Source organism: Macaca mulatta, chromosome 8 (genome assembly GCF_049350105.2).
Source record: "Macaca mulatta isolate MMU2019108-1 chromosome 8, T2T-MMU8v2.0, whole genome shotgun sequence".
In the NCBI taxonomy this organism is placed as follows: domain Eukaryota; kingdom Metazoa; phylum Chordata; class Mammalia; order Primates; family Cercopithecidae; genus Macaca; species Macaca mulatta.
The window spans coordinates 67,822,318-67,837,239 of NC_133413.1; the positions used below are offsets into that span (position 1 = coordinate 67,822,318).

The 14,922-nt window shown below is 40.4% G+C and overlaps 1 long non-coding RNA gene across 2 annotated transcripts in view; it reads left to right on the forward strand.

Annotated features, from left to right (window-relative positions):
* The first annotated feature begins 6,256 nt into the window (after window positions 1-6,256).
* Window positions 6,257-14,922, forward strand: part of LOC106999775 (uncharacterized) — a 47,984-nt gene continuing 39,318 nt past the window's right edge. The window contains exons 1-3 of one of the 2 annotated variants that reach the window (XR_013396902.1): window positions 6,393-6,631; window positions 12,556-12,654; window positions 13,574-13,739. This is a non-coding gene — a long non-coding RNA (uncharacterized LOC106999775). Of the gene's footprint in view, window positions 6,632-12,555; window positions 12,655-13,573; window positions 13,740-14,922 lie in introns of both variants that reach the window. The other variant, XR_013396901.1, reaches the window with a different exon arrangement.

Sequence of the window (14,922 nt, forward strand, 5' to 3'; positions counted from 1 at the left end):
TCTTAAGGATTATGAATTGCTAGTAATACACTTTCAGATAGATGGTATTCTTTCTCAGTATATGATGTTTAGAGTAGATAGTATGGTGGAATGCAGATATGAGTCATAAGAGTTTTGGTTACTATTTCTAACCTTAAATCACTGCCATTAAAATAGAAGTAGTTGTAGAAAATTTAGTAAAATATTATTTAACTATATAGCTACTAAATTTATGTAGTTTCTTAAGAATCAGTGGATAGACTCAAATTTATAACACCTAAATTTAATTTTTTTGAAAAGATTTTATTATAAAATGTCTGTACGTATTTTGGGGGTACATGTGATATTTTGATAGCTGTATAGGAGGTATAATGAAGAAATCAGGGTAACTGGAATATCCGTCACCTCAAACATTTATCTTTTGTGTGTGGAATATTAATATTACAATTCTTCTTTTCTAGCTATTTTGAAATACAAAATAAATTATTAACTATAATTTCCCTACTGTACTACTGAATACTAAAACTTATTCCTTCTGTAATTTTGTGTCCCTTAACCAACTTCTCTTCATCCCCTCTTCCCTTCCCAAACTCTGGTAACCACATTTTACTCTCTGTCTCCATGAGATTTACTTTCCGAGTTCCTGCATATGAGTGAGAACACGTAATACTTAAATTTAATTATTATGTTGAAAAGAAAATATTTGCATAGACTCCTTCAACTCATTCCTGTGCTCATGCAGGTATTCTCCTTGAGGAATATTTATCTTTCTGAATCAGCCATCACTCTTGCCTCGACCTTTATCTTCCCTGAGAGCTAAGTCCAGGCAGATGAACTGAAGAGAAAGAAGAGAGTGCAGTGTAATTGGCAAAAAGGTGATTAAGAGGCAGCAATGGAACCAAGATGAAAATGACTCTGTGAACTGAGGAGGTGGAGGCTCCTCTCCTCCATCCATGAGCTCAGGTAAGTGAGAGCATCTTCGCTGGATAGACTAGCAAGGGTGCTGGGTCAGTTTCTGCAGAGTTGGAGAAGGCAGAGACCATGACGGTGTGTTGCAGGGACAGCCAGGGCCCTGCAAGCTCATAGTGGGGCAGAGGCTGTTAACGGCAATAGAAAAATTGTATTTGTTGACATCTCTTATTTATATCTGTCATTTTTCTTCTGATGTCTAGCCATGTCATATACATTAAGAATTATCAATTAGGAAAAGTGACCATGTTTTTTACAAATACAAGATTGAAAAGGCTGCATATTTCCTTCTTTCTACACTTGTCATTCTTACTCAGTTTATTTGAATCTGTAGAGTATGCATAATTTTTCCATGTGCAAAAATGCTGTGCGTGTGTAATAGACTATTGACTTTATCATATATTTGAGTAAAACTGAAGAAATAATAAACAACGTTGATACTTGTGCAGAAATATGATAAATGTGTAACCATGGTACTCATTAAGTTAAAAGCTCATTTTGCTTCTGCTTTGGAAGAATCTGCTGAATGTGTCTGACATTTGAAATATAAATAACTTATGAGATCTTAGAGATAAAACAATAAAATAAATTTATTAAATTTTATCTGTTTTTAAAATGTCAGCATTGGTTTGTAAATACATTGCTTGACATTGCACATTTTCAAAAGATTAACTATACTTTTGCAATCTTAAAATATTTTAAATTTTCTTTCTGAGTTTTTCCAGTTTGTTGGGGAAAGCAGCATAAGAAAAAAACAACAGAAATGTTTTGTTGTAAAGGTGACCAAAAGATAAGTTTAAATACAGGGAATTGGGCACTGTGTTGAATGTCTCCATTATTAGCACATAAGCGATCTTAAATAAATGTCTATTGCATTAGACACTCTTTGAAACAAAGTTATCAGGGCTCTGCTTCAAAGGACAGGCTGGCAACATATTTCAGGAAGGATGTGATGATTCTAACGTAGACTTTGAGCTATGAGAGCAATATGGCAGTGAAGACTCGTGGACATTTTTCACTTCCTGCCTCCCCCCAGCCCTCAGAAATGTTAGGGGCGAGAAAGAAAGAAAAGCCTGTGTTGCATATTTTCCAGGCACCAAATGGTATAAAAGAGGCAATCTGATACTGCAAACTTTGGCTAATAAAACAAACTGACACAATTAAATGACCATTGAAAATAAACATTGTGGTTTCAAAGATTTATTGATGATTTACAGTGAAACTTTTTATATTAGGCACTGTCTTGATGTGGAACTGTTGCCTTCCTTTTTGTTTATTCAATAAATATCTGCTGAGCACCTGTACCCACCAGGCACTGTTCTAGGTGTTGGTGCTTCAGTGGTGGACAGAGCCCCTGCACTCATACAGTTCTCACTCTATGGGTTGGGATGCAGACAGCAAATCAGCAAACAGACACAAATACACAATACAATTTCGAATGCCAGGTGTTTAAAGCATTCCACCTGTTTTTTCTGAGGTAGTGGGGCAAATAACTTTCTGTTGGCTTGATCTGTGCTGATCAGGACACAGGTCTACATAGATTTACACAGATCTTACAAACTATGGTTTGTAAGAAACCATAGTTACTCAGAAATATAGAGGAGTATTTATATATTTATTACACATATATAATCAATAAGGATGCTGGGCATTTGATTTTTATTTTACTTCAATGACAAAATGGGTCTAGTAATATTAGTTGTCATAGTTACTAGTACTAATTTAATGTTAATTTACTTAACATTTTAGCATAGGAAAAGGGTTATGGATTTATTATTTGTAAATTAGAAACACAATAAAATCTAGTTAAATTACTTGTTCTGGTATAAGAATCAGCATATGTGAATTATTTTTGCATTTGTTTAATTCTAATGAAGTTCTTAACAAAATGAGAGCTATTAAAGGCCCAGGGCAATGGTACCTGAACTTCAGCTTGTACTTAGGAATTGCCCATGAACACTGATAAAAGGCAGATTCTAGGGCTCTGACATAGAACATTCTGATTATTTTATGTGCTGACTATTGTCCAGGAATCTGGGTTCTAAATAAGCATCCTGAGTGATTCTAATAAAGATGGTCCTGGATCCCCACGGAGACGCAGTCTTGTTGGGTTGTATCAGATATATGTGAGTTGATTTTTTCTTTTATTTCTCAATGACAGTCAAGCAATTCCAAAGGGAACAATTTTAGGAGCTCTCTGAGATAAGTATCTAGTGACCAGTAGCAGAATGTATTTTACACAAAGAGTAATAGAGTAGTTTTATGCTGTAAGACCAAGTTCCTGGCCTCTGTCCCAGAGTAATGTAGGATCATTTAATTGATTACCAGGGGGATGCTAACCAAAAAAATATAAATATTTGTAGAATTAGAGAAATACTGTACCGAAGTATAAAGTCTAATGGTGTCTGGAATTTTCTTTTCTTTTTTTTTTTTTTTTTTGAGACGGAGTCTCGCTCTGTCACCCAGGCTGGAGTGCAGTGGCCGGATCTCAGCTCACTGCAAGCTCCGCCTCCCGGGTTCACGCCATTCTCCTGCCTCAGCCTCCCGAGTAGCTGGGACTACAGGCGCTGCCACGTCGCCCGGCTAAGTTTTTGTATTTTTAGTAGAGACGGGGTTTCACTGTGTTAGCCAGGATGGTCTCGATCTCCTGACCTCGTGATCCGCCCGTCTCGGCCTCCCAAAGTGCTGGGATTACAGGCTTGAGTCACCGCGTCCGGCCTCTTTTTTTTTTTTTTTGAGATGGTGTCTTGCCCTGTTGCCCAGGCTGGAGTGCAACGGTGTGATCTTGGATCACTGCAACCTCCACCTCCCAGGTTCAAGCGATTCTCCTGCCTCAGCCTCCCAAGTAGCTGGGATTACAGGTGTGTGCTTCCATGCCAACCTAATTTTCGTATTTTTAGTAGAGATGGGGTTTCACCATGTTGGCCAGGCTGGTCTTGAACTCCTGACCTCGTGATCCACCTGCCTCAGCCTCCCAAAGTGCTGGGATTATAGGCATGAGCCACCATGCCTGGCCAGCCTGGAAATTTCAAAATGGTCAATCAGAGAAATAATTTTAAATGTGCTACAAAGTAATACTGTACTCCAAATAAGTTATGCATTCATTTGCTTAACTTTCATCCATGAAATCTTTAATTACTGCTTGTACTTTTGAAATCCTTTCCTACTGTGCAGTTTGTAAAAGCTCAAAATAGATACTGACAGCTAAAAGTAAAATAATCTAACCACATTATATTTCAACATTTAAGAAGAAAAAGTTCAAAACTAGTTGTTATCCTGTTTATTTCTGTAAATGCAAAACTCTCTTAATGCTTTTAGGTGAAGTAGGCCCAAATAATAGGCTATGTTCTGTCATGTCTGACTAAAATAAAAATTCAGCCTAAGGAAACTCCTTTTGTGACATTATTTGTTCTACAAAAAGTACAAAAGTTAGCTGGGCGTGGTGGCAGGCAGAGATTGTATCTCCATGCTGCTTACTCGAGGTTGCAGTATGTTCCCAACACATTTTAATCGTTTTAAAATGGTATTTCAATTTTTCTTTCAGTTTGTATGCTCAGCCACCTGTATGTTTTCTCTGCACGTTTCCAAACTGAAAGAAAGGATTTTTTTTTCTAATAATGTATTAATAGAGAAATCTAGATTTTTGGATTAATATTCTTTAATAAGCAACTAGTTGAACAGAACGGGTTGCTCTCTAATTGATTATGATTCCCACTGGAACATTTCCACAGGTTGAATGAAGGTCCAGGTTTTCTTTTCTTATTCTTCTTTCCATCCTCTATTCAGTTTCAGCTGAGAATCTACCAAACTAAGATTACGGTGACCAATCAATTTTAGGCAGGAAGGGGCTGCACTGATTGGCTCAACTGCTTCCTTTTCAGAGAAACTAAAGCCCACGGGCCGATTTACCAAAGCGGGTGTGTTCTTATTCGTGTTTTCTTATTTTTCAAGATTCCAGACTAGTTATAAAGCAAATGGTATAACTGCTAGCTGATGGGAATTTCTGGAATGGGTTTAAGTGTGAGGAAGACAAAGGCCTAGTGGTAAGGTCAGCTCTGGAGGTAGATTTCTTGGATTCCAGTCAACTTAGTTGTGTGTTGTTAGGCAAATTACGTAACTTTTCTGTGCCTCAATTTCTTTGAAAGAGGGTGTGTAATAGTATCTATCTCACACTGTAATTGTGAGCATTAAGTGAGGTATTCTACCAAAAGTATTAAAACATGCAGTTAAACTCTCAGTGAACAGTATTTTTATACAAATTACAAACTGTCAAAGCCTTAAGTCTTGAGCTCTCTAGGAGAGTTAGGAACCCTCCTATGGCATTGTCTTCTAAAAATCTGCTGCACAAAGTTGATGTTTGCATCAACTTTAGAGATCAAATGGATTACTTTTATGAAGTTTGGGGCAAATGAATTAGACACACACAGGAACCCCCTCCCCCAACACACAGAAGGTATGTGGATACGGAGAATTCAAAAGTCTGAGGGTGGCTGTGCTCAACAGGTAAAGGGATGCTTAGAAAACTGCCTTTTTTGGCCAGGCGCAGTGGCTCATGCCTGTAATCCCAGCACTTTGGGGGGCCGAGGCGGGTGGATCACGAAGTCAGGAGTTCAAGACCAGCCTGGCCAAGATGGTGAAACCCCGTCTCTACTAAAAATATAAAAATTAGCCAGGCATAGTGGTGGGCGCTTGTAATCCCAGCTACTCGGGAGGCTGTGGCAGATTATTGCTTGAACCCATAAGGCGGAGGTTGCAGTGAGCGGAGATCTCCCCATTGCACTCCAGCCTGGGCGACATTGCAAGACTTCCTCTAAAACAAAACAAAAAACTGACCTTTTCAGGAGGAAGTCGGGACCTTCAGTGAGGGTGGCTGGCTACCAAAGAACTGAACTTTAACACGTGAGTTGGTCTCCCTGCGACCACAGATGTCCAACGCAGGCCCACCTCCCGCCGCCTGGAAGGCCCAGGTGTGGCTGGAGGGCGGCTGAAAGGGTCAGAACACGGGATTATTCTCAATTTTGGGCTTTTACACAGCAGTTTCAAAGACAAAGGGGCTTTTCAGGTAGGTTTGGTTTGCCGTCCTCCTCCTCCCAGGTCTGAGCTTGTTCCCCAAGGTCCCCAGCCATGCTTGGGACGTCCTTCAGTTTGCCCCATTTTCTTCGGGCCACCCCGCGCTCCTAGGTTGTCTGCCGTCCCTCCTAGCGAGAGGTGGATGGCCGCGACATTCCAGGGAGGAAAAACGGAGGGGTGAGGGGGGGCAAAGACGCCCTTCTGACCTCCTACCTCGGTGACGCGTCCCACCACGCCCGCGAGGAGCCCTCACGCTACGCCCTCGCCGCGCTCGCTCCCCTCGCTCCGATCCTCGGCGGGGGGAGGGGCGCGGTGCGGCCGGCGCTCTCTGATTGGCTCCCGCGTCGGCGATCCACGCCACGATTGTTCCCTGCGACCATCTGGCGCCAGCGCACTGCAGGTGGGGAGCGGGCGTTGGAAGTTGCTGGAAGTTGGAGGCAGGGGAGCGGTCACTCGCGGCGAGCGCCGGCGGCGGCCAGGGCGCAAAGTTGAGAGCAGTCGCTAGTCTGAGCCTTTCAGTCGCCCTCCAGTATCATCAGTACCACGGACTTCACCATGGACTTACCACTTCCTGCGGCCCCTCAGCAACCCAGTGCACCTGCCACTCCAACAGGTAGGTACGCCGAGGCACCCGGGTGTCGGACATCGCGCCTTTGCCGCCCTTTGCCGCCGCGGTACTGCCTGAGCGGGGTGCCTGGGAGAGCTGTGGGGATTGGGGCCGTCGCTCGGTGCACTCCTCCCGCCGCCACTGGAAGGGAGGCGAAGACAAGTTTCTTTTTTACGGGAGAGCCCTCGCTTCGCGCTGCCTCCTCCCTCCTGCTGCGTGCGCCTCCAGACCCTCATCCGCCGCCAGGGCCGGGGTGGGCCAGGCGTTGGGGCCGGCGACAGCCCCCGGGGAGGGTCTTCATATAGACTTGAGGGTGTGCATGCTGGTCCCTGCCCTCCGCCGCAGCGGGGCTGGGACTCGGTGGTCGGGTCCCGCAGCCGCCCTTGGTGCGCACGGGCTGGGGTGTAGACGGGGCGCGGAAGGCTGTATTTCGCAGAGGCCTGCGTGGTGGTGCTTGCCCCGAGCGTGGCTCTGAGCGACCACCGGAGAGGCTGATGCACCGGTCTAGGTGTGAATGGTGCATTAGAGATGGCGTTGATGGGTGCGAGGGGCACAGAGAGGCTTAAGTGCTACTGCACTTTGGAGACAGTTTGCGTTGGAATGTGGTTTAAGGGAGACAGAGGCAACAGTTTCGAGAAGGCAGAGAGGTTATGAAGGTAAGTCAGAGGGAGTTATTCCCAGGATTCTAGCTGAGAAAGTTGCAACCTTGTTGATAGAAGCAGCCACCTTTACCTCCTGGCCCAACCCTCAAAAAAGCACCTGGCACTGTCTATGGAAGGGTGGCATTTAAATGAGGCCAATCGAGTTTGATGGTTAAAGAGCCTAAGAGTTACTGAGAAATCAACAGTATTGTGATGGGAAAAGCAGCGCCATTTTTATTCAGCAAAGAAAGTTTGGAAATATTTTATTGTGAGAATTGAGGATAAGATTTAAGGAAGTTGTTGATGGGGTGTGTGGTGGGTAGAGTTAGGTGACTACTCTAGCCTCAGACTAAAGGTAGTTGACTCTTCAAATTTTACTTATAATTATTTCAAGCATACTTAACTTAGAAGTAAGTATTTGCACTTTACACAGGATACTCATTCGCGGTCCTTAGCTAGAATGTGCTCCTGTTGTTTAGTCTTCAGGGATTTCATTTATAATACAGGATTCCCCCTTGTCCAGACGACTTTTCCTAGCAGCGAGCTGGAAACCTGACATTAGGGTACAGGCTGCCCTGTGCTTTACTACTTAAAATAAAAGTATGTGGAAGGAGTGTAAAATAATTCTGCCTTCTGTTGAAATCTCGTATTGCAGTCATAACTTCCAGTTAAATAGTAAAGTACCTATCCCCAACTATCTTGAATAGCAGTTATAATGTGTATCATGCGAATAAAGTATTGGTAGTGAAATTAATCGTGTATTTGAAGAAAATACTATTCTGTGTTTATTAATAAATTGATCAAAATTTAGGGTTTTTCATCTTCTCAGCTCTGTGGAGGATCCTCTCTGTTTCCCACACTGACATGCAGTGTATGACCTTATAGCATATCAAACTCCTGACTTAAATAGGCTGCTTCCAGTGTATCAGCAAATGCCAACATTTTGCTGATGAGGAGCAAGGGAGATGGACGTATACATTTACATTTCTTTTAGGGAGACAAGCATATGTTCACATTCTGTCTCTTCCCCCTCTTTCTTTCCCTTCTGCCAACCCCATGTCTGCCATAGGCTTACTCCTCCCCCTCCCATGCGGCAATATTTTCTTTACTATGCTAATAGTAAATACCTTTTAATTTATATAATGCATATACGTTTTTAAAAGTGATTTGATAGTAATGAACTCATTTGAACATCTCAGCAACCAGAGAAAGTTCTTTTCAGTACTGAAATAAGCAGGAGAATCAAGGGAAGGAGATAGGACTTAAAACATTTTTGACATTCTTCTTTATTTAGCCAAAGGTCTTGAGTTGGTACCTTGGGACTACTATAAATTTGTACAGCCGCGTATAGCCCTAATTTGTGTAGTACAGTCGTGTACTGCATAGTGCATAGTGAGGTCCTGAGACCTCATATATGATGCTGGTCCCATAGATTATAAGGGAACTGAAAAATTCCCGTTGCCTAGTGAAGCTTTAGTATTCGTAATGTCTTAGGGCAACACATTACTCATGTTTTTGTGGTGATGCTGGTGTAAACAAACCTACTGTGCAACCAGTCCTGTAGAAGTCTAGCATATAGAATTATGTACAGTACATAATACTTGATAATGTTAAATACATTACTGGTTTATGTAGTTTCTATACATTTTATCACTGTTTTAGAGTATGCTCCCGTTGACTAAAAAGAAAAGTTAACTATAGAACAGCCTGAGGCAGGTCCTTCAGGAAATATTCCAGAATATGGCACTGTCATAATAGCAGATGACAGCATGTTATAGCCCCTGAAAGCCTTTCAGTGGGACAAGATTGGAGGTGGAAGACAGTGATATAAATGATCTGGACCCTGTGTAGGCCTAGGCTAATGGACGTGTTTGTGTCTTAGGTTTTTTTTTTTTTTTAAGACAGGAGTCTCACTCTGTTGCCCGGGCTGGAGTGCAGTGGCATGATCTTGGCTCACTGCAACCTCCATCTCCCTGGTTCAAGCAACTCCCCTGCCTAGGCCTTCTGAGTAGCTGGGATTACAGGTGCACACCACCACACCTGGCTATTTTTTTTTGTATTTCTAGTAGAGATGGGATTTCACCATGTTGGCCAGACTGGTCTCAAACTCCTGACCTCAGGCAGTCTGTCTGCCTTGGCCTCCAAAAGTGCTGGGATTACAGGCGTGAGCCACCATGCCTGGCCTGTTTGGTCTTAGTTTTTGACAAAAAGTTTTAAAATTAAAAGTAAATAGAAAAGAGCTTATAGAATTAGGTATAAAGAAAGAATATTTTTGTACAGCTGTACAATATGTGTCTCAAGCTAAGTGCAATTACAGAAGACTTAAAAAGTTTATAAAGTAAAAAAGTTACAGTAAGCCAAGGTTAATTTATTATCGAAGAAAGAAGAACTTTTTAAAAATAAATTCAGTGTAGCCTAAATGTAGAATATTTATAAAGTCTATAGTAGTGTACAGTAATGCCTTAGATCTTAACATTCACTCACTCAGAACATCTTTCAGTCCTGCAGTCTTCATTCATGGTGAGTGCCCTGTATAGGTATGCCATTTTTTATCTTTTATGCTGTATTTTTACTGTACCTTTTTTGTGTTTAGATACACACATAGTATTGTGTTGGTTACTACGGTATTCAGTACAGTAAGTTGCTGTATAGGTCTGTAACCTAGGAATAATAGACTGTACCATCTAGCCTGTGTGTGTAGAAGGCTAGATTGTCTAGATTTGTTAAGTATACTGTGATGTCTACACAGAAACGGAATTGCCTAATGATGCATTTTTAAGAATGTATCCCTATCATTAAGCAACATATGAGTATATTTACAGTTGTTTTCTATTTGGGCAAGTCTTGGGAATATTTGATTAATACCACACAAGCCTTAACTTTTCATACTGATAATACATTGTTTCTTTGAAGCACCTAAGAATTGACTTTCTAGTCAATGAAGTTCTTGGAATAACTAAAAACTCATATTGTAAAATTGGATAAATAAAATCATTTAGCTATCATTTTAAAGTTGAGCATTTTATAGAACATAGAACATTTTTATAATGTAAATAGTCCAGGTTGAGAGAAAGCTTATGAATTTGTTGTAATCAGATAGTGTGAATCAACAGAAAAAAGACACATCAGGAAATGAAAAGTGCAAAAATATAACTTACTAGTATGTTAATTTGGTATGAGCAAATTAACAGTGTTTTGAAAAATTAGGAAATTATAAAAGTAGTTATTTGATGTCAGATGAAGAAAAGAACTTTAGTGTAAGCAAAACAGTTAACTTTTTACTAGAGTAAGTGTAGAATTTATGAGACGATAGAAATTGTTGATCGGTATGGAATGTAAGAATATGCCTTGCAGGGCCAGATAGTGGAAAGGAAGGGCATGTTTTGCAGTAAGGCTGAAGCCAAGGAAGGAAAAGGAGCAAAAGATCTTGCTGTAGGCTCCTGGATTGTTTAATCATTACTGAGAAGTCCAGAGTGACCTTGAGGTAGCCATAGTATTTGTTCAGTAGGCCTTAAATCTTAATAAAAATATAGAATCTATTATTAAGTGAGGTTACACCATGCTGTAAGATAGGAAGTATCTAGCATCTGAGGCTTGCTTTTGTAGGCCTTGCTTTCCAAATGATTTTATTTCTAGGGTAATGTTAAGTAGGTGGTTATGATTAAAGGAATATATGGAGAGAAGGTTTTGAGGGAGGAATTGGACCTAAGGGAGACCTGTGCCATGAAAAGGGCCAGATATGTAATTTAGAAGACACCAGATATCATTGAACGTATTTGTATTTTTTATTAGTTTCTGATGTGCTGATGTTCAGTTCATCTGTAACTTAAAAAGTAAGGTGGACTGGGTGCAGTGGCTCACGCCTGTAATCCCAGCACTTTGGGAGGCTGGGGCAGGTGGATCACCTGAGGTCAGGCGTTCCAGACCAGCCTGATTGACATGGTGAAACCCTATCTGTACTAAAAATGCAAGAATTAGCCGGGTGTGGTGATGCACACCTGTAATCCCAGCTACTCAGGAGGCTGAGGCAGGAGAATCGCCTGAACCCAGGAGGCGGAGGTTGCAGTGAGCTAAGATCACGCCATTGCACTCCAGCCTGGGCAATAAGAGCGAAACTCCATCTCGGGGGGTAAAAAAGTAAGGTGGAATGAAGTATTTCATAATATGTTCGCTGTTTGTGAGCGGATTCTTTTTTTATAACATGTAAATATATTTGACACTTTTGCATTTCCAATTTCATTTGTGTTTTCACTAATGTGTTACTTACCCTAATAGGGAACTGAATTTTTTTCCTCTGGTTTAGAAGGCAATAAATTTTATTGTATAAAATTTATAAAATAAAAATGTGTAACTGAAAGTTTAAAAAATCACTCATTGTCCTTCACTCCAGAGAAAACTTTTGTTAATTTTTTTTAGAATGCATGTGTGTATTGAAACAAAATTGGAGTCACACTGAATATAAAGTTGTTGTAATACAGCCACCATATTGTGAGGAAGCTCAGGGCATATAAAGATGCCTTGTATAGGTGTTCGAACCTGCAGGCCCAGCTAAAGTCTTAGGTGACAGCCGGCATACACCATCTGACATGTGAGTGAGTGAGCCTTTAGATAATACCAGTCCCTGGCTGATGGCAGATAGAGAAGCAATGAGGTATCCATGCTGAACCATGCCAAATTGCAGATTCCAGAGCAAAAGAAATGTTAATGTTTGCAGCCACCAAATTCAAGGGTTCTTTTTAGGCCATCAGATTATTCATTTTGCAATCATGTATTTTAAAACAATTGTAATTTAAGTATAACATATGTGGTGAAATGCATAGACCTTAAGTGTGCAGTTTGATCAATTTTGACAAATGTGTACACTTGTGTAACTCATACTTTGTATCCCTTGTAAAGGTGAACATAGTAGACCTGAGTGAGCAAGGTATAAATGTTAGATGATTAGTGAAAGAGATTGGGAGGCCTTTGGTTATAATAAAAATATGATAGGAAGCTATCGGATTTTTAGAAATACATTTTGTATTTTAGAATAGTTTTAAATTTACAGAAAGTTGTGAAAATAATAGAGACTTCCCAAATAACTTACATCCAGTTTTTCCTGTTGTTAACGTGTTACATTAGTATTGTCATTTGTCACAACCAGTGAAACAGTATTGGTACATTATTATTGACTAAATTCTTTACTTGATTGATTTCTTTAGTTTTTGCTTAAGGTCTGTATTAGTTAGCTGCCATAATAAAATACCACAGACTGCATGGATTAAACAACAGAAATTTATTTTTTCACAGATCCGGAGACTGGAAGTCTGAGATCTGGGTGTCAGCAGGGTTGGGTTCCAGTGAGGACTCTCTTCCTGGCTTGCAGAGGGGCACAGTCCCCTTTCCTAGGTGTGTGCTTTCAGTGTGACTGGTTATTGTTGATGTTAATTTGGTCACCTGGCTGAGGTAGTGAAGCAAGATAATTTCCCTGACCCCTTTGCTGGCAGGAACTGGGATGTGGGTGCCAAAAGTAACCAGCCACTTAGGCGCTGGCAGGTGCAGACCCCACTTACTGGAACCCCGTGTGCTCAACCCGCTGTGGGAGGGAACACGCAGGTAAGCGGGTGCGGGAGCCAGGTTGAGTGCTTTTCGGCGCTGGCAGGAGCAGAACTCTGTGTGGACCATGCGGCCCTAGAAGGAGTGTTACAGTCAGTACTCTTTTAGCTTTGCCATCCATGGACAGTTTAAATGCTAACGGCTCAGTGAAAGGTAAGTGTGACAGCCTCTTGTGCCTGCCTGGAAGAGAAGTGGCTGTTAGAATATGAGAAAGGGTGAATATGAAAGATTTTCCTTTTGACTGTGTTAAGTTTCAGAGGCTTGCTAGACTTTGAAGTAGAAATATGGAGACCATTGAAAATGTGAGTCTGGAGTTCAGGGTATGGGGCAGGACTTAAGATTCTATTTGGAGGTTGCACATTTTATCTTTAAAGGATTCCATTGTATTTTTCACAGTAAGAATTTCATTTGATAAAGAGCCTATGGTGATTTGAATAGAATGAGAAAAATTTAAATCAAACTTGTTTTTTTCCTGAAAGCATTGTGAATAAAAATAAGAGTAAAATATAGGTGATTTTCAGTCAGCATCTGTGACCCGTCTGTATCTGACCTGAGTCCCAGCTGATACAGCCAGTTGAACAGTAGAAAATTCAGAATTTGATTTGCATGTCTTAAAGCTACTGAGGAGAAGAATTAGACATTTATTTTTTCCCCCTAGGAACTATGTGCATATATTTTTGAGCCTTACCTTTTTTTTTTTTTTTTTTCTTAGAGGGAAACCAGTCAGGAGTGGGAGGCCTCTGAACAAGCTGTATTCTGTGTAGCCGCCAGCTTCCATTTTTCTCCAGGCAGAACGCTGGCCCTCAGCACCTCTTTCTGCTTCCCCTTGGTCAGACCACTGAGGACTGCCGCTGTCCTGTCTGACTCCTCCTGTTTCGGTGAGTAATATAGGGAGGCTGAGGGTTTGATATTATTTGGCTCCATATTTTAAAAAGATATTTGGTAGTTATATAAAGTTCCATCTAATTTGATCAGTACTACTCAGTACTACTTATAACTAAGTTGTCGTACAGAAATTGATCCTTTATTATTTAGAAAATATACTTTAAAGTTAATAATATTGGGAGAATTCCTGGTTCTTTCCTTTTCTCTTCCCTCTCCTTTAGTTCTTTATTTATTTTTAGAGCTTTTTGTACTGGTACATCTTCCCTTTCCTGGGGAGTTGATTTTAAAAATTAGATTTGCAAGAGGTATCCCTTTGGAGGATGATGAAAGCCACTTGCACTCAAACTTAAGGAAATTTTTTTTAAGTTCCCTGTGTGCCCTTTTTAGATCCCATCCCAGAGAGGAGTGACTTCTGCAATATTGTGTTATTTCCTTCCTTTCTTCATAGTGTTGTCAATAAATGAATATATGTATGTGGTAATAAACATGAAATTTGCCGTCTTCACCATCTTTAAGTGTGTAGTTCAGTAGTGATAAGTGTACTAACAATGTTGGGTAGTAGATCTCCAGGACTTTTTCATCTTACAGAACTGAAACAGTATATTAATTAAACAAATCCCTATTTTCCCCCAGGCCCAGCCTGGCCTTTTGTTTCTATGAATTTGACTGTTCTAGATACCTCATATAAGTGGAATTTCACAGTGTTTGTCTTTTTGTGAGTGGCATATTTGAGTTAGCATATGTCTTCAGGGTTCATCCATGTTGTCACATATGATATATGTTATGTGACTTATAAAAGCCAGAATTTCTTTCCTTTTGAAAAGCTGAATAATGTTCCATTTATAAAATTCTTAATGTTCATGTTACTGAATTTATAACATTCATGATTTACAATATTTTTATACCTAGTTTAGGAAATTCTTCTATATCCTGAGATCATAAAGATAGCCTTCTATATTTTTAAGAAATAATTTTTTTGTTTTAAAACAATATTAAATTTACAGGAAGGTTATGAGTACGTTTCAGAGAACATTTTTTTTTCCTGAACCATTTGAGAGTAAGTTGCTGACTTGATGACCCATCGCTTCCGAATATTTTGTGGTATTTTCCTAAAAAAAGGACATTCTTCTGTGTAATATTAAAATGACCATCAAAATGAGAAAATTAATACATTTC